At 40.7% G+C, this 20,431-nt stretch overlaps 1 protein-coding gene across 2 annotated transcripts in view; it reads left to right on the top strand.

Annotated features, from left to right (window-relative positions):
- The window catches only part of gfod1 (glucose-fructose oxidoreductase domain containing 1), a 74,466-nt gene that overhangs the window by 11,365 nt on the left and 42,670 nt on the right, over window positions 1-20,431 (top strand). The window contains exon 1 of one of the 2 annotated variants that reach the window (XM_069913395.1): window positions 4,724-4,992. The exons of the other annotated variant lie outside the window; for it this stretch is intronic. The gene's annotated coding sequence lies outside the window, so the exon portion shown is untranslated. Of the gene's footprint in view, window positions 1-4,723; window positions 4,993-20,431 lie in introns of those variants that run through there. 2 annotated transcript variants of the gene reach the window in all.

The raw sequence follows: 20,431 nt of genomic DNA, 5'->3' as shown, positions 1-20,431 counted from the left end.
TTTATTGGGTGTCAAGATGTTGAAATGGTATAAAATGGATGGTTTTATTTTCATTGAGTGATATTGAGATGGCTATTCTTGACCTCGTTTGTTGATGTGGCATCTTCTGTGGTGGTTGCTACAAGGCATTCACCATCATTGCCAAATTTTAATTGCAGCATACTGTATTTGACAGTGTACAAGACCCCCCTCTCCCCATTTCAGTAGTGAATATGAGGACATATTTTTAGTGTATTTGCTGGTAGGTTGGTGAATGGGTTCCTCCTGCATCTCTTGTGCTGCTGGCATGGGCTGCTGTTGTTGGCCTTTTCACCGGGGGAATGAGCAGTGGCTCAGGAAAGCATGGGCTACCTGAGGGAAGGTGGCCCATGAAGCTGCGGGCCCACTTCCTGGTCAGCTGCAGTGCCTCCTCAGGTTTCTTGAAGGTGGGCGAGTAACTGGCGACCTGCTCAATTTTAACTTCGCACACAAGACCCGGGAGATACTTTGGGGGAAAAAAGTGGGTGTCTTCTATGCCATCAAATACGGTAATTACAAGTGGCTGATATCATTATCAGCTTGCACTCCTCTACATTAATTTCCTCACTGCAAACCCTCTTTGGCTGAATGCAGCTTTGCAATTAGTTCCTTATTTTTTTTTTCTGCAGCCAAACATCAAATTCTCAAATGATATTAACAAAGACATGCAACATTTCCACGTCAAAGTGAAATAAGTAATAGGTTTTAAAAAAAAAAGTAAACTGCAGAAAGCAGAATACTGTCACCATTCTGGAATTTGTCATTGATGACTTTGACAAGAAGTGTTTTGACAGGATCAAAAACCTATTAAAATGATTGACGAAAAGAAGGCACAGATCTGGATGGCCTTTGGTGTGTGGAGGGTGATTGAAGATGTTTGGGGGCTTGGAACAGTGTTGAGGAAATTGTGGATGGGGGTGTTGGGAAGGTTGGTGGAGTTCAGCTGTACCTCTTTGAAAGGAGGAGTGACAGCAGGAACAGTACGTGAGGAGATTGATGTTGATATCAGCTAACATGAGGAGGGGAAGTGGTTAAGTGGGAACGGTTGTGGGTAGGTCTATTGGATGAGATAAGCTTCCAGACCAGACTGCATGAAGAGTGAGAGGAAGGCAACTGAAAAAATATACGTTCAGAGATAGGTAAAGGAGGAACCTGTAGGAGCTTTGACTCAGCAGCTGAAGAAGAAAATGATTGGGGGAGCCAATTCGATAGTTTCCATTTGGATAGACTCAATCTAAATGGAAACAAAATGAGGGTGGTGGGTGGGGGTGGGGGGGGGCAGGTGCAGATGCAGGGAAGTGGAGAATTAATCAGTGGATTTGCTGTTTAGTTTAAGTTCCTGAATAGTCTTTTCATTGATCTGGAATTTGGGTGCTGCTACAATCACAGTGGTGTAGTATCTAGAACAATGCTGCTATAGTGCTAGTGACCTGGGTTCCAATCTATTTGTGTCTGTAAGGAGTTTGTACATTCTCTCTGTGACCTATGTGAGTTTCAAAGACATTTCGAGATTAGAGGGTTAATTGGTCACGGTGTATTTGGTAAGCGCGTGCTCTTGGGCTGGAAGGGTCTGTTATTCTGCCTGCATCTCTAAATTACATTTTAAAAATTAAATTAATCCCACGTTTCAAGTTCTATGGTACATAATTTTTAAAAAATATTTTATTTAAAGTATTAAACCATGATACATATCATCAAAAAAAACATATAGTCCATGAAAATACATGATTTATCACAATACCCCCCCCCCACCCACCCACCCTATGCCCAACTTTCCTAACTTTCCCTAAAGAAAGAAAGGAGATACAAGCCATATAACATAATTAATTACCATGGGATTAGAGTAGTACCACCACAGTATGTCTGGAGAATTCAAAATTTAAAACCTATATCCTCCAAATAAGGGCTCCAAGTTTTCTGATTTATATTAAAAAAAATTATCACGTAGATTACGTTATTTTTATCCCAATGGAATACAAGATCTCAATTCTATATGCCATCTTTGTATACTCAAATCAGCCTAATTTTTCCAAGTAATTGATAAACATTTTCTGCTACAGCCAATGTTAATCTCAAAAAAGTAATTTGAAATCTAGTTAGTCATAATTCTAAACTCAACTTCTTAATATTACCTAACAAAAATACTGATGGATCCAATGAAAATTTTACTTTAAAAAATCTTCTAAAAATTCTTTAAGTTGCTTCCAAAAAGGTTTTACCATTTAACATGACCAAGTACAATGTTTAAAAAAAGAACCTACTTCCTTCTGACATCTAAAGCATAAATCTGAAGAAATTACATTAGATCTCTTTAATTTATGGTACACAAATTGGACTGAGAGGTGTCTGAATCCGGGGCAAGTTTCAAGTGTCAAGTTTCTGCATCCAAGACACTTGTGTAAAGTGAAATCCGTGATGTGCCCTCCACTGCATTTCCCTGTCTGATATCACCCTTCCACCCCCTCACTAGTGCTTTTCGAATTCCAGTTAAGTGTCTATCCATACTCCGTTAACAGAAGGAAATAGTGAGTGCAATGAGGGTTTTGCTGAGTTATATTCTTCACGTCGTGACACAATTAGGTTTTTCAGCACCCCAAATCATTACTCATTTACTTCATGTCACACCATTGTGGAACATAAGGAGTCAGCCGTCTGACCTGTCAAGTCTGCTCCGCTCTGCCATTTAATAAAAGTCCTGGCTGATCTGGCCATGAACTCAGCTCCACTGACCTTCCTTCTCCCCATAAACTTAAATCCCTTACTATGCAAAAGTCAATTTAACTGTGCCTTATATTTAATGAGGCAGCCTCTACTGCTTCTTTGGGCAGAGAATTCCAGATTCCCTACTCTCTGGGAAAGGCAGTTTATCCTCTTTATGTCCTGAATTAATTTTCAATATAATTTAATTTATGAATGTATTTAATTAAATTAATCTCATGTGACTGATTTAATTAAATTTGTTTAGTGTATTTTATCTAATAATCTAATAATTTTGCAAACAAAATGTCACTTTTATCTGAATCATTGTATTCAATGAAGCAGGAACACAATTGTATCAGTGAGTGGTTTTACTTCCTTGAATTTTTCTGAACAAACATTTGAACTCGGCCAATCCCAAAGGCCATCGTTACAAGGTGAGGGGAGGAAAGATTAGGGGAGATGTCTGGGGCAATTTGTTTCACACACAGTGAGTGGTGGGCGCTTAATATGCATTGCTAGGGGTGGTGGTGGATGCCGGTACAATTAAAAGACCCTGAGATAGCAAATGGATGCAAGAAAAATAGAGGGCTATGGGTGTGAGCTAAGGAAGATTCAGATTGTTGAGCAGGTTTATTTAAGTTGGCACAACATCATGGGTTGAAGGGCTAATACTGTGCTGTAATGTTCTATGTCTATAGCTAGTCCTGTAGTTCCAGTCACAGGTTATTCATTTGATTTAATTTGGTGAGTACAATCAAGGGGTTACTGTTGATGTATATTTTCTTGCTGTCCACAGTTTTTATTCCTTTTCAGATGCTAGTATTTTGTATTGAGGTTTGGTTTTGCAGGTGTACTGATGTTTTTTCCTCAGATTGCAATGGGTAGCAAGCTCATGGGAAGTCCATCCCATTGTAGATTCCCCTCTAAATGACAAACCACTCTCTCTTGGAAACCCATCACTGCAACAGTACCTTTCCGAAAGGACTCACAGGGATAGCCAGTGAATAGAGTGATTGTAGTGTCACACACATAAGTGCTGGAGAAACTCAGCAGGTTATGCAGTCTTCATAGGAAGCAAAGGGTAACTCTTTCAGACCTGAGCCCTTTGTCAAGGTATGAGTAAAAAGCAGGCAGATACCTGAATAAAAATGTGGAGGAGGAGAAGAGAGGAGGCAGGAGAGCAGGGAAGACATCATAGGTGGATATAGGGGGAGAGGGCTGAAGAGGAAATAGTTGAGAAGTGATAGGGGAGGCAGGTAGCTCTCTGAAGGGAGAAGAAGGTTGGTGGGGAGCTGGAGAAAGGATGGGGAAAGAGTGTGAGAGAGATAGGGGAGGGGTCTAATGGAAGCTGGAGAAGTTGATGTTAATGTTGTCTGGTTGGAGAGTGCCCAGATGGAATATTAGGTGGTGTTCCTTCAATTTGCAGGCAGTAAAATGGTGGTCCTTGCACACCAAGGAAAGAATGAAACAAAATGCTCAGTCTCCAACTTATTTGGACTAAGGAGCATGTGGAAAGCTGCTGTGTGACAATGAAAGCTTCGTAGCATTGTTAAACTAGGATGTCCCACAAGATTGTGTTATAACACCAATGATGATTTATACCCATCAACTTGCCTGTGGAAATGTAAGAGCGGAGTATGTGACATGAGTGATTTTGGTGGTACTCCTGTGCTGAAAATGTAACCGCTTTCAGCCTGTTCCTTTCATCAGAACTCAGAAATTGTTATAAATGCAACGTCTTTTAAGATGCAGGGATGGGGTGGAGACTAAGAGGGATCAATGACACTAGGAACAGTGTTGTCACCTCAGGGTGAGAGGAGAAGGCTTATTCATTCCTGTTGGTCTGGTTGGTGGGGGGTGGTGTTGGTGGTGGTGATAAGGGCTGGGTAAACACAAAATGTCAAAAATAAAATAGAAAATTTTGGACATTTTTAGTATGTTTACATTTTAAATTTTTATTTGCAACATGGTAGAAGCCGAAGCTGGTCACTGAGATCTGCGCCGCTCAATTAAGCTACAACCCATATGCTTTGGCGGGTGGGAAGAAACCGGAGTATCTGGGAAAATCCCACGCAGGTCACGGGGGAGAAGTTCCAAACTCCTACAGACAGCACTGGATTCAAACCTGCGTCGCCAGCGCTGTAATAGCATCAGCACCTGTGGATAAAGAAACCAAGTTAATGGGATTTCAGGACATAAACTCTTCACTGCAACACTGGCCTCTAACCTGAAGCATTAACCCTGCTGCTCTCTTCACAGATGCTGACTAATGAGGTGAGTGTTTTCAGTGGTTACTATTTTGATTTCAGATTTCTGGCAGCTGCAGTGTTTTTTGGTGTGATTTTAATTTTTTTTTTGTACAGATGCTAGGCTCATTCATTTCCTTCTATTTAAGTTTCCAGACCATTCATTTATGCCAATTATTCTCTGATGAATAAAAGGAAATATGTTGATCAGCTGGATTGTTTGAATACTGGTCCTATTATTAATTGAGGGTGGTGCCCAGTTAAAACCTCCATCAACTGAAACTTATGCTGTGTGTAAACCTTAACAGGCAAACTTGATGTGGAACTGAGAAGTAGGTAAAATACTGAGCTTGCTATTTATATCTCAATGAAGGGTTCTGTCCTGAAACATTGACCATTCTTTTATTCCCACTGAAATTAGCCCCTCCAGTAGATTGTTTTTTGTAATGCATTCTTGGTCACCAATTCAAAAAATTTTTGAAGGTTAAACTGATTGAAGTTTATCAAATTTTTAGAGGCATTGATTGGGTGGACAGTCAAGGTAAATGTGTCAAATATGAGAGGACAAGCATATTAAGGAGAGGGAGGAAAGTTTAAGGGAGATATGCAAGGCATGCTTTTTTATATTTCTAAATTTTTAAATTTAGACATACAGCATGGTAACAGGCCATCTTGGCCCACGATTCTGTGCTGCCCAATTAGCCTACACCCCCGGCACGCTTTCAACGGTGGGAGGAAACTGGAGCCCCTGGGGAAAACCAATGCAGTCACTGGGAGAAGGAACCCCAGTCCTGATCACTGGCGCTGTGAAGGGTTTGCACTAACTGCTACGCCATTTTTACACAGGAAGTACTGGGTGCCTGAAATGGACAGCTAAGAATGGTGGTGGAAGCAGATACAATAGTAGTGTTTGAGCAGCTCTTGTGCAAGAGATAGACCATGAGCAAGCAGCAGAGGTTACTTTAACTTGGACATCCTTCTTGCTTCAGACAGGTGGTCCAAAGGACCTGTTCCTGTGCTATACTATTCTATGTTCTAAGCTGGCAAAGCCTCAATCACAATGTAAAATTCCTGTTCAAGGGCAGTCAAAGTGGTACAGCAGGTCCTCACTTAACGTTTTTGATATGTTCTTGGAAAGCGAAACAATGTAAAACAATCAAGTTCCTACAGTTTATTTCTGGTCACAAATCATCACCAAACTTATAAATAACGTCTCGAAACACTTCTAATGTTAAACACAATAAATGTGTGTTGTACAGACATTTAGGAAAGATTAATAAAAACAAATAAAAATTATTTAATCAGTTTTGGTGAATCAGTGGGTGGTGGCGGTTGTCGTGGTGGTGGCTGGTGGTGGGGGGAGGAGGAGACTACTACGATCCTGAAGTCATCATCATCAATGAAGGTGGGAGTGTTGCCTCAGGTTGGGGTGGAGTGATAGGTGGTGTTGATGGTCATGGAGTCGCTGGTGCTGTGGCTGCTCAACATTCTTGATTAGCTGGGCTTTTTAAAAAAAAAAGTCCAAGGTTTGTTGTCGTCCTTTTTTTCCTTCGATTTCAAATTTATTGTCTGAGTGAATACAGACAGGACATCATGTCCAACCCTGAGATTTTTTTTTCTCTGCGGGCGAGGCAGAATTACCACTTATTGGTAGTGCAAAAAAAAAACTGGACACCATGCACACATGTAAACAAGTAAAGAAATGTAAACAAATTGTGCAATACAGGGAAAATTAAAAAAAAAAGTCAATAAAGTGCACAAGAGCCCTTAAATGAGTCCCTGATTGAGTTTGTTGTGGAAGAGTCTGATGGTGGAGGGGTAGCAGCTGTTCCTGAACCTGGTGGTGTGAGTCTAGTGGCACCTACACCTCTTTCCTGATATCAGCAGCGAGAACAGAGCGTGTGCTGGGTGGTGTGGATCCTTGATGATTCCTGCTGCTCTCTGATGGCAGCATTCCTTGTAGCTGTTCTCTATTGTGGGGAGGGTTTTGCCTATGATGTCCTGGGCTGTGTCCACGACCTTTAGAGGGCTTTAAGTTCAGGGTTATACCATACCAAACCAGACCATGATGCAGCCTGTCAGCACAGTTCCCATCACACCTCTATAGAAATTTGCCAGGGTTTCTGGTGTCATACCAAGTAGAGGAACTGATGTGCTTTCTTCACAATGTTGGGCCCAGGAAAGATCCTCTGAGATGGTGACTCCCATGAACTTAAATTTGCTTACCCTCTCCACCTTCAATTTCCACCAATGATCACTGGATTGTGTACTTCTGGCTTTCCTTCCTTAAGTAAGCAATCAGCTCCTTGGTTTTGGTGACATTGAGTACAAGGTTTTTGTTGGTGCACTTTTCAGCCAAGTTTTCAATCTCCATCCTGTGTTCTGACTTATCCCCTTCCTTTATACAACCCACTACTGTTGTATTGTCAGTAAATTTGTAAATGGTGTTATATTTGTACCAAGCCATACAGTCATAGGAGTAAAGTGAGTAGAGCAGCAGGCTAAAAACTCCACCCCTGTGGTGCTCCAGTGTTGATGGAGATTGTGGAGGAGAAGTTATTACCAATCTTCACTGACTGTGATCTGGAGGTGAGGAAATCCATCATGCAATTACACAGTGGGGTGTTAACTCCCAGGTCTTCGAGTTTGCTGATCAGTTTTGAGCGGATAAATGTACCTTTACTGTCCAGATGTTCCAGACCTTTGAGTAGAACCAGTGAGATGTCATCTGCCATAGACCAGTTGCTATGATAGGCAAATGGGAACATATCCATATTGCCGCTCAGACAGGAGCTGATATGTTTCAACACCAGCCTTTCAAAACACTTCATCACTGTTGTTTGTATAATTCTTTATGGCAGTTGTAGCTATTCATTATCATCTTGTTTGCTTCTTGTAGTTCTCTCTCTTTGAGGATCTTTCTCAGTGAAAATGGCCATAGCTGAAACATTGTCTAGAAGAAGCAAGGCATTATTTTCAATGTTCTTAGCATGACAATATTCTTTGACAGCTGGGTAGAAATACAAAGAAAACCAATCTTGGTGCACTGTTTTGGTGACCAATTCTTTATTTGATCGGCAAATAACGGGAAGATGTATCTTAGCAAAGCCTTTCATAGCTCTTGATGTCTCAGCCTGATAAACAGCCAATGGCTTGAGCTTGATATTTCCTGAGGCATTACCACCAAGTAGGAGAATCAAATTGGACTTGCCACAAAGGTTTCGCTTCCAGCACTAGAATCCTGTTGTTTCTTTTGTTCTTCAAATAATCTTAAAGCTTTAATTTGTATGGCCATTAGTGAACATGGAGAATTTTGCTGGTGTAGGTCTTCTGTCCACATATTTAAAAAAACATTTCACATTTTCCCTTACTCTGTTTCTACTCTGAGTGAATTTTGTAGCAGCTGAAGGTGTTGTACTTTGTACTTTGAGCACTAGCTTTAATCTTTTTGGCATTACAGGTATGAGCCGCTTAACATCCATGATACTTTCTGTGAAATTGGGCGTTAAGCGACGTGGTCGTTGTGTGAACACCATATTATATACTTAGCAAAGCCATATGGGATGTTGTAGGGTCTATAAGCATTTTATTTGTAAGTAGGGATCAGTTTAGGGACTGATTATGGGGCTGTGGGATCAGTTGGGGACTGACACAGGACTGTGGGCAGAGATTGGGGCAATGGGATCAGGGTGGGGAACAACACGGGACTGTGGGCAGAGAGTGGAGCAGGCAGAGAGTGGGGCAGTGGGATCATGGTGGGGACTGACACAGGGGCATGAGGAGAGGGCATGGCAGTCGGATCAATGTGGCGACTGATACGGGGCTGTGGGAAGGATGCGGAGCAGTGGGATTAGTTGGGACTGATACAGGGCTGTGGGGAGGGAGCAGGGTAGTCGGATCAGTTCGGGTATACAGTACACAAATTCCTATAGCTAGCGATCGCTGTTTCTAAATTGCTGTGGACTTGATGAATAATTATGGGACTACAGATGTATATGAGGTAGGATTTTGCCCGAAGGGACGTTAAGCAGCCATACCTTGTACTGCGAATTGTTGGTTGCAGACTGAGAGTTCTTCCAATTTTCACAGCTTGCCATCCATTGTCAATTCTCCTGAACACTAATTTTGTTTCTAATATAACACTTCTGTTTTTGTGGCCACAGTCAGCAGGGGTGTGCAGTGCACATTTAGCGCTTATTGCAACAGGGATAAATTAAGGAATAAATGTTTGAAAAACAAAAATTGTAAGAGGCAGCATTTGGTTCAAACCCAAACAAAACAAAGTATGGCGTGGTATTTAATTTATTTCTCATCAGTGTTGTAATGAAACTACATTGAACAAAACAATATTATTCAAAGAGTTACAGTACTTTATATAAACATTCTGGAGAAACTCAGTAAGTCACTGCATCATTCTTTATGTAGCCAAAATATAGATACATGACCAACATTTTGGGCGTGAGCCCTTCTTTAAGATATCAACAAAAACCAGACTGGTTCCTGAATAAAATGATGGTGGGGGGAAGGGAAAGGGTAGGAGCAGGCAAGATGTAGAGGAGGCCACAACAGGAGCCCTGGATACAGTAGGTGAGTCCTGCAGATTCACAAGTGGAGTGTTACTTCACTTGGAAGGACTGTTTGGGGCCCCAAATGGTGGTGGAGGAGGAAGTGTGGGTGCAAGTGTAGTACACTGGTACTAATATGATCTTTTGTTTCAGGAATGGAGGAGGAAATAAATCCTAAGAGCTGAATTGATTTAGTTCTGTCATCCTTGTGCTTTTGTAGAGAAGGAAAGGACAATTCAAAAGGACACTTGTATGAAAGAGTTTCACAAGACTATTCCCAAGCTGCTACCCAACTAAATGAGAAATGAAATAAACTAGTCCTCGCAAAATTTGCCTCTCCACTAACATTGTTTTTAACTTTGCCTTAGAGTCATAACATTCTCAGCCCAGAGGCCCTAATTGCATTCCATCAGTTGCATTGAGCAGGCCATGTTGTTTCCACATCGGATACCAGAGTCGGGACAGGCATCCTGTTTTGAGCTGTGTCCAGGGAAGAGATAACCAGGCAGATAGTTTCAAAGAATTCTTTGAAAAACAAATGTAACATCCCCACAAAAGCTCGTTGCTCAATGTGGAGAAGGCTGCAGAAGGGAGCAAATATAGCCAGGTCCATAACCGGTTCATTCCCATCCATTGAAGGCATCTACGCAAGGTGCTACTTCAAGAAGACAGCCAACATCATAAATGACCCCCATTATTCTGGTTGCAACCTCTCCTCATTGCTACCTTTTGGTAGAAAGTATAGAAGCCTGAGGACCAGTGCTTCTCGGTTCAAGAACAGCCATCAAGCTCTTGATACTAACCCCCCCCCCCCACCCTTCATTACACTAATCGGAGACTGCTCCGACATGGTCTGCACTATTGCAAGACCATTTTTTCCCCACCAGCATTACTGTGCATATTTTCATTTCATTCAGTTAGTTTAGTAGTATTTTTTTTTTCTTTACAAAATACCTGTTTGGCTGGAATAAGTAAGAATTTTGGTGCATATATACTTTGCACAACGTGTATGACAATAAACACATTGTGGAACATGAAGTCCTGTTTGGCCAGGAGCATTGGAAATTGCACAGTAGAGACCTTCTTCTGCAATAAGAAGCTTCTGTCTTGTATTAGACGACACAAGGGGCGGTACAGAGCTGCAGCAGGTAGTGATGCTACCTCAATGCTTAAGTGACCCAGGTTCTATCCTGACCTCCAGTACTGGCTGTGGAGTTTGCACATTCTCCCTGTGTCTCTGCTGGGGCATGTGGTTTCCTCCCATGCCCTGAAGAATGATTGGTAGATTAATTGCCTTTAGGGTGCAGATGAGTGGCAGGATAATGTTGTGGAGGTGGAGCAAGAGGAGTTGATGGGGATCAAAGAAGTACAAATGGGATCTGTGGAAATGGGTCCTTGAGTATTGGCATAGACTAGGTGGGTCTATGATCCAGTGGGTGAACAAGACACCAAAAGGAAGCCATTAACAAGCTAATAATATGAAAGTTTCCAATCATACAAAAAGTTTGAACCTGAAGGAACCTCAAAGCAAAAGCTGCAGGAAGATATCATTGCCACTTGCACTCCAGCCTATTTGCAATTGAGGCCAGCTTATTATTGGCTAATTATTTGCGTGTTAATTTTCTGCACTCATTGTCTGCACTCACTAAGAAGACACTGTTCATCAACATTTAATAAGTGCTACTTCCTTTCAATGTGAAGACTATATTGGTTCAGGCAGCAGACTTAAAATTCCTTGCCTGCTTTTGTCACCCACAGTGTGTTTGTCCAGAATTTTTTTTAGCTTGTCTTTGTATAGTTTATTTTTTCTTGTGAAATAATAATTGCATATTGACCAGTGGCACTTAAATCAACAATGATTAAATTTTGAGGGGCTGGTGTTGAAGCATATCAGTTCCTGTCAGAATGGTGACATGGATCTGTTCCAATTCACCTATCATAGCAACAGGTCCACAGCAGATGCCATCTCACTGGCTCTACACGTAGCCCTGGAACACCTGGACACCAAAGGTGCATACGTCAAGATGCTTTTTATTGACTACAGTTTGGCATTTAACACCATCATTCTTCAAAATTCATCATCAAACTCCAAGACCTGGGACTCCACACCCTACTGTGTAATTGGATCCTGGAGTTCCTCACCCCCCAGACCACAATCAGTGAGGATTGGTAAGAACATTTCCATCAGTAGCAGAGCACCACAGGGCTGTGTTCTTAGCCCCCTGCTCTACACACTATACACCTATGACTGTGTGGCTCAGTACAAAAACAACTCTCACCACCAGTTCAGGAATAGCTGCTACCCCTCCACCATCAGATTCCTCAACAACAAACACAATCATTTGACTTATTAAAGGACTCTTTATATTTTGACCAGAAGGAGTATGGTGATCATAATATCATTGAAAATAGATGCTGGAGATGGCCATTCAGGACTTCGAGCCTGAACCGCCATTCACATGGCCTCACTATCCTATTCCTGCTTTCTCTCTACACCCATTAATCCCTTTAGCCATGAGGGCCACAAACAACTCCCTTTTAATCATCGTGCCATTGAAATCTCAGATGGTGGTCAGATCACCCCAGTAAGGTGAGGAATAATCATGGTTCACTTAAACTGGAAATAGATGGACAAAAATACTAGTGGAGATGGTTTATAGGACCTTAATGATGACAACAATACTGCAGGGACTCTTGATCAAGAACATAAAACAATACGGTACAATGCAGGCCTTTCGGCTCTTGATATTGTGCCAACCATATATTTCTTCCTAAAAAAAGTACTAAACTTGCCCTTGTGCTGTTCATCAAAATATTTCCTCTTGACTAAAGAGGTGAGTGATGGATGCTCCTGGAACTAGGTCATCATCATTTGCAAGTGCATAATACTTGCTTCCTTGACCAAATGAATCTCCCTTCTTCTCAGTCTTGAACTTCACTTCAGAGGGTTGTAAATCATTGGTATTCTCTTCCTTGGAGGCTGTGGTGTCTAAGATAACTATATTCAATGCTAAAGTTGGTAGAGTTTTGGACACTCATCGTAACTTTGAGCTCAGTACGGACCAGACTCCAAACTTCTGCATCAGGGTGCCCTGATGAGAGGAGTTTTGTCTGTGGAGCTACAGCTGATATTGCTGCCAGCACAAATCTTGATTGTGGAGAATAACTCTATGGCTGGGGCCATATGTTTGTGGCACAAGTTACTATCTGCTACAATCAACTGATTCTCTTGAAAGAGGCCAGATAGAATGGCATAGTTATGTAGTGGTTAGCGCAACACTATTACAGCGCCAGTGACCTGGGTTCGAATCCAGTGTTGTCTGTGAGGAGTTTGTCCATTCTCCCTGTCTCTGGACGGGTTTCCTCCCACCTTTCAAAACATATGGCAATTGTAGGATAATTAGGTTATTTGAGTGGCACGGGCTGGAAGGGCCTGTTACCATGCTGTGTGTCCAAAAAAAAAATTAAATAGGGAGGTCAAGAAGGCATATGACATACTCTATGGAGTTTCAAAGTATTAAGTCATGCTGCAGCTATAGAAACCTTTGGTTAGGCTGCTCTTGGAGTATTGTTTGTAATTCTGGTTGCCCCATTATAGGAAGGATGTGGAAACATTGGAAAGGGATTAACCTGGATGAGAAGGTACGAGCTGTGGGGAGGTTGGACAAACTTTAGTTGTTTACAGTGGAGCATTGGCAGCTGAGGGAAGATCTGATAGGAGTTTATTAAATGATGAGCGGCCAAGATCGGGTAGACTGTCAGAATATTTCTCCCAGGGTAAAAGTGTCACGTATGAGAGCAGATGCAGTTCAAGTGGTGTGAAGTTTAAGGGAAATGGCTATAGGCATGCTTTTAATACAGAGAGCAATAGGTGCTTGGAACAGGCTTCCAGGGAAATTGGTGGAAGTGAATGCGATAGTAATGTTTAAGAGGTTTCCAGACAAACACATGAATGAAAGGACCTGGGCAACAGATTTAGTTAAGTTTGACATCTTGTTTGATGCAGATGTTGTGAGCCGAAGGGCCTGTTTCTGTGCTGCACTGTTCTATATTTTAACTTCCTCTAAAACACTTTGTGCTTTGTTAGTGGCTGTTATGCTCTTGGCGAGAGCCACACTTCCTTGAGAGTCTGCAATAAATGCTGTGTTGTGTACCTGAAAGATTAATATTTTGAAGAGCTTGAATTTAATTTAAAACAAATTACACTAAATTTTTTAAAGTTGCATTTGATTTACAACACGGTAGAAACCGATTCTAGTCATTGAAACCCATGTTGCCCAATGACACCCAATTAACCTACAACCCCATATGTTTTGGAGGGTGGGATGAAACTGGAACACCCAGAAGAAACCCATGCAGGTTAATGGGAGAATGTACAAACTTTCAGACCGTGCCAGATTTGAACATGGGTTGCAATGCTAACTGCCACCCATTTAATTTATCTGCATCATATTTTCAATCCGTAAAATTAAATCGTCATCTCGATGAAGTTGTGACCAACAGCTAGCTATGTTTGGCTGCATAAATCTGTTAGAGTGCTGGCAAAAACAAGCCTCAGATTTCTGCTTCCTTCTCATTACAGTCATGAAATGAAAATAGAAACTTAAAAATACACAATGATTTCATTAGGGTCTGGAAAAATATCTTTCAGATGTGGACTTTTCATTAAGGTTTTAAACTAGAAGACGAAGTAAACAGGATTGGACAGGCAGAGTCTGTGTCTGTTTCCCGTGGATAATTGGAGGAATGAAAGAAAGTCTTGTAAAGTTGTCAAATAGTTTGAAAATCAGAATAAATAAGCAATGACAAAGAATTAGAATGTAGTGTATGATATCATAGAACCCTTCAGACCTTCTACTCTGGGACTTGGCAAAAAAACAGTTTATCTCAATGATCTGCACTGATCTGCATCCAGTCCATAGCCCTCCATACCCTACCCATTCATGTACCTGTTCAAATTCTTCTTAAATGTTAATATTAAGCCTGCATTTACCACTTCAGATGGCACCTCATTCCATACTCCCACCACTCTCTGTGTGAAGAAGTTTTCCCCTTATGTTCCCCCTTAACTTTTTCCCTTTCACCCTTAACCCATGTCCTCTGGTTTGCATCTCCCCTACCTTCAGTGGAAAAAGCCTACCTACATTTACTCTGTCCATACACCTCATAATTTTAAATACCTCTGTCAAATCTCCTCTCATTCTTCTATGCTTCAGTGGAAAAAAAAACTCCTAACCTGTGTAATCTTTCCCTGTAGACCAGGCAACATCCCAGTAAATATCTGCATTCTTCCTTTCTTACTGATATCTTTCCTGTGGTTAGGTGACCAAAACTGCACACGATACTCCAAATTTGGTCTCACCAATACTTTGTACAACTTTGCCATAACATCCCAACTCCTTTACTCAGTACTTTGATTTATGACGGCCAAAATGCCAAAAGCTCTCTTTACAACCCTATCCGCCTATGACTCCACTTTCAGGGAATTATGTAACTGTATTCCCAGATCCCTCTGTTCTACCGCACTCCTCAGTGCCCCACCATTTATTATGTATGTCATTTCTTGGTTTGACCTTCCAAATTGCAACACCTCACATTTGTATATATTAAATTAATTTGTTTTTGTTAAGATACATTTTGGTTTGGTGTATCAGTTTATGGTAGTCCTCAGGTGGTTAATGATAATGTGTTTATCTGCAATAATTGAGAATACCTCTTTTCTATTCTACCTCTTAAAAAAGGAACATCATTTCACCCATACTTCCTGAGAAATCAGAGGAGATTTGCCATGTCATCGATTACTCTGTCAAACATGTACAGGTTCACTGGAAGGTATAATGACTGGCTGCATCACAGGCTGGTTTGGTAATGCAGAAAGTGGGAGAAAGTAGCAAACATAGGCAGGTCCATCACAGGTTCGACCTCCCATCCATTTCTCCAGAAGACAGCCAACATTGTAAAAGACCCCATCTCCATAGTTACAATCTCTTCTCACTGCTATCTTCAGGCAGAAGGTACAGAAGCCTGGATTCAAGAGCAGTTTCTTTCCAACCATTATCAGGCTCTTGACCTCACCTTGTTACACTATTCAGGGACTGCTCTATTACTACCATCAAAACTGTCTGCACTACTGTAGGGCCACTATTTTGGCACGATGGTAACTGAACATTTATTAATGATGAGTACTTTGGATTTATTATCCATTTAATTTAATGAATACTATTGTGGGTTTTTCTATACAAAATATATATTTGGCTGCAGCAAGCAAGAATTTTGGCACTAAAATGAACGTTAAGGAATATACAAGTCAAATGAGCTCATTATCATTTATTCCACGTGTGACTAGTTGACCTGTGTTGATGATGCGATTTAAAAAATTTTACTGAACAATGGCAGATCAGAGTTTAGGTCATTGAAAATTAGAAGCCAATACTTTACAAGAAACTCAATTCTTTCATAATTATGCACTCCTGTTTGGATAATGACAGGAAGATCGTCTGGTTTTGATGTAAATGGATATTGGAGGTGATTGTATGATATTGGCACTCCATCAATGGAATTTGGAGGAGCTGATGGTCATATCCAGAGATACTGTAAGTGCCTGCTGATGTCATTGGATCATGGAATCTATTGCCGTTATTTAATTTAAAATGGAGAATATGAACAGAACAAACACCGGAGGATACCTGCAGATTACCCGTCCATCAGGTTATGATCAACCCTCAAGAGCCCCAGATTCACTTGACCTTGACCTCTTTGGTGCTTTGTTTATATTGAGAACTTGGTCCATGTTTGCAAGCTTAAAAAGCAATTTAAAAATATATTTAACATTCTACTATTCTTCTTGTGCCATCTGGTTATGGTTATAGTTCCTCTTCCAAATTGACGTTTGTTTGTAAATGTAGACCAACACCTTGTCAAAATGTTCAATGGTAATGTGGCATAATGTGAGTCTCTTTCTTGCCTTCCACATGCATGATTACTGAATGAAGAACACCAGTCTCTGCTATGTTTTACTTTCTCAACACAAAGTGCTTGCTGAAATATTGATTCGTATTTGCTTCTTGGATTCATGGAAACTGACATCATGAAGGAACTCCGAAGGGTTCTGACATTGATTTATCTCTGAAAGGAAAATGATAGTTGGCACTAGAGCCATTCAGTTTTTACCTTTGTTTTTGGATTGTTTGGGGGGGGGGGGAAAAATCAGTTACTGAAAAAGTATCAATTTTTGGCTCAATTAATACATTGCAATTAAGTTGGGAATAATGGTCACAATCAAAGTTGTGCCATTCACATTTTTAATTTTCCAGGTTCTTTTATCCCCAGTTATATAATTAGTAACACATTATAAATTGTGGATCCATAAACAAATGTTGTGGCAGTAAATATCCGCATTTTGAAAGCCACATTCTTAAAGCGAAATACATGGTTGCCACAGTAAAATATATGATCAAGAAAATAAAATTGGTGCAAAAACAAAAATCACAATTGTGCGTTGGTTATTATTGGTTACAACCAAAAAAATTCAAGCCCCAATATATCCTAATATCCCTCTCTGTTACTATGTACTAAGTTCCACTTTCTGTTCATGGGATGGTACGTCAAACTGGACTCCTTGCAAAACAAACTTTCTCACTCACCTTGGAGCTTAAACATGAACCTATATATGTGGCTATCATTCTATGGAATTGGTAGGTTAATTGACTATTCCTAGTCAAGATGACTGGGAAGTGAATTGGGGAGTTGATGGTATAAGGGGAATAGAAATACAGGAAATAAGCGAGGGAATAGGGCTGATGGGTTTGCTCTGAGAGCTGAACTTTACTTAGGGCATAAAGAAAAGTAAATAGGACTAGGGTGGTTATGATGCAGCAAGAAAGCTGTCCTTGCTTCTTCCCATTAATTGCACCACAGAGAATATGTAGTCCTCTGATGCTATAAACACTCCAATCTCAATGTTGCCTCCTCAAATTGTGCATAGCTCCTTAGCAGCCATTTGCTAAATTACATACCTCAAATCTGTAATGTTTAATGTATTAATCTTAACAGGAAATTATGTGATGGAAACGAGCAACTTCCTGACACACAGAACATTTATTTATTCTTGGGTTGCTCATTTGCATGTAGGAATGAGCAAACTGATGCTGGGAGATTTTTTTTTAATGGAGTAACATTCTGCACTAAAAATCTTTAAACCCACCCCAAGCACAGAAACAAAGCAGCAAGTGTATTTTCTGCATTGGTTGGAGGAAATGTGAGCACCCAGAGGGAACCCATGTGGTCAGAGGGGGAATATGTGAACATTACGTAGACAACACATGGATCCCCAGAACTGAGGAGAAGTACTGCCTTTTTTTTTTTGCTATCTAATCAATTCCACCACCATTATTGGTGTTTCTAGGATCTGGTTGTGCACCAGTTGTCTGCACCATTTCATTTATTGGTTGGAGGGCATTTTGTGATGTCCCGGGGTTGTTCTGCCAATCTGAACAACAGTGGATAAAATCTTAAGTAGAAGAATGGAAAGATAATCCTGTATCAATGTTAAAATATAATTCCTCTGCATATATGGCAAACTTTTCCAGTTGTAAATGCTCATTTTTTTAAAGGGAACTGTGTAAACTTGGCATGCTACCAAGATATGGGCATCAATGCTGCAGAGGGGATATTGTACAGGACATTAATGTATCGGCAGCTAAATGTGGAAATGTTAGTTTATCACTGAAATAGAAAGAACATACTATACAACTGGTAAACTCAACCCTGAAAGAAAAGCAGATAATGCTGGAAGCATTTAGCTGGTTAGGTAGCAGGTGAAAAGAAAAACAGTTCATGTTTGTTTCCCTTTGAAAGAACTGAGAAAGCGAGGAAAATCTAGGTAAAGGAAGTGGGTGAGGGATGAGTAGAAAGGAACCCTTATTTCAGAATTAAGAACAAGATTGTAATAAACTAAAGATTATAGCCTTAACCAGGAAGCTGGCTAGCTAATCTATTGGAAGAAAGTCAATGAGTGAATGGCTCTCTTAGTCCTATGAGACTGAAGGTTTCAGAGGATTCTGACGTTGTTTACTGAGTGGATATTGCACCACCTTGCAGATAAATGTATTCCATATCTTCTTGTTTGCACTAATTTAAATTTAAAATGTAAATTTGGACATACTGAAAGGTAACAGGCCATTTTGGTCCACAAGTCTGTGGTGCCCAATTTACACCCAATTAACCTATACCCCCAGTACATTTTTGAACCATGGTAGGAAACTAGAGCCCACAGAGAAAAACCACTCAGATATGGGGAAAATGTACAAACTCCTTACAGACAATGCTGGTTTCGATCTCCAGTCCTGAACACTAGAGCTGTAAAGATGTCGCAATACCTGCTACACCAACCGTGTCGCCCTAATCCACAAAGTCAGTTGAATGCAATGGGTTTGCCCTGTCTGAGACTAGATTATTGCATAAATAAGGAACCAGCATAATGTTGACCACAGATTATTTTCCATGTTAAATCTTGATCTATTTTTCTGTTTTAGTTCTATAGAAGCTTGATTGGGGAAATGATGCAAAGACAGTGACTGGTTAAAGAATGTGGCTCAAATGATTTTTTTGTTTGTACAAGCATGTGGTCTCGAGGGATCACATTCAGCAGGTTTATCACTATTGAGATGTGACATGTTCAAGATTGTTGGCACGTATATCCAAAAAATATAGGTTGTTTTGCAAACAGAGCGGCCAACATCTCATACTTAGTACAACAAAAGTAAGGGCAAAAGTGCAGAGTTACAGAGAGATCAGTTGGTACGGAGCAACAGCAACATGACTTTACTATTTGGGGTTGGAAAAGAAACTGCCCTTGAATCTGAAGGTACATGATCTCACAATTGTGAATTTTCTTCCTGATTTGTGGGGTGGGGGGGGGGGGTGAAGAGAGTATGCTGGAGTGCAATGAGTCTTTTAATGTGTTGGCTGCTTTACTGAGGCAGCAAGAGTCGATGGAGGAGAGGGGTGTGTGTGATGGCCTGAGCCATTTCACAACCCTCTGTGGCTTCTTGTGGTCTTGCATAGAGCAGTTCCTGTACCAGACAATGATCAGATGCGTTTTACAATATTGCAGGTTTTGCAACAATTTCATGAACAGTTTCATCCTTTCTTAAACTTTAAATAATTGTATCTTTTTAACTAAATTTAACTTTCCCTTCTTACGGTGGCTTTTGAACTCCTACCCTAAGATTATTAATCCAGGATTCAGGATTACTGTATCAATATAATAAACTGTGCAACTGTAATCCTCGTTAAAGCCTTTGTTGTGTGTGAAAATCCAACCACAGAAGTCTTTGGAATTTCTTGACATTTTTCAAGAACTTTGCAGAAGTAGAGAATATAGCAGGTGGAGTACAGGGTTTTTAGATTGAAAGGTTGAGGGGTTTATTTGGAAAGGAGTGACAGTGGAGGTTTTCAAAGGCAGGGTACCTTTGTGGGTGGAAAGGGAATCACTACCAATGCCAGTGCGGGGACGTTAAGTGATCAGGAGGAATGGAGGTCAGGCAGAAGCGAGGTGGACTTGTTAGGAATGATGTTCACTGGAAGCATGGTGGGTGGAGGAGAATTTAAGAAGAGTTAAGGATTTGGGAAATATTACAGAGTTTGGCCTAGTGGGCCTGTGCAAGGTGAAGCAACCAGGTTAAGGAGTTGAAACTTGGTTCATGTGCTCCTTGCCATTAATGGAATTGAGGGGTATGGGGCATAGGCTTAAGTTTATTTGTCACAAAATACATTGTACAGTGAAAAGGGTTCTTCTGCAAACAGATTGACAAATTATCTCTAACATTTATACAGCTGTATAAAGAGCATAATTTACAGAGTATAGGATTACTATAAAGAGCAATTAGCACCAAACAAAGG

The sequence above is a fragment of the Narcine bancroftii genome, chromosome 1 (assembly GCF_036971445.1).
Source record: "Narcine bancroftii isolate sNarBan1 chromosome 1, sNarBan1.hap1, whole genome shotgun sequence".
Classification (NCBI taxonomy): Eukaryota; Metazoa; Chordata; class Chondrichthyes; order Torpediniformes; family Narcinidae; genus Narcine; species Narcine bancroftii.
This window is presented reverse-complemented; position numbering and strand designations above follow the sequence as displayed.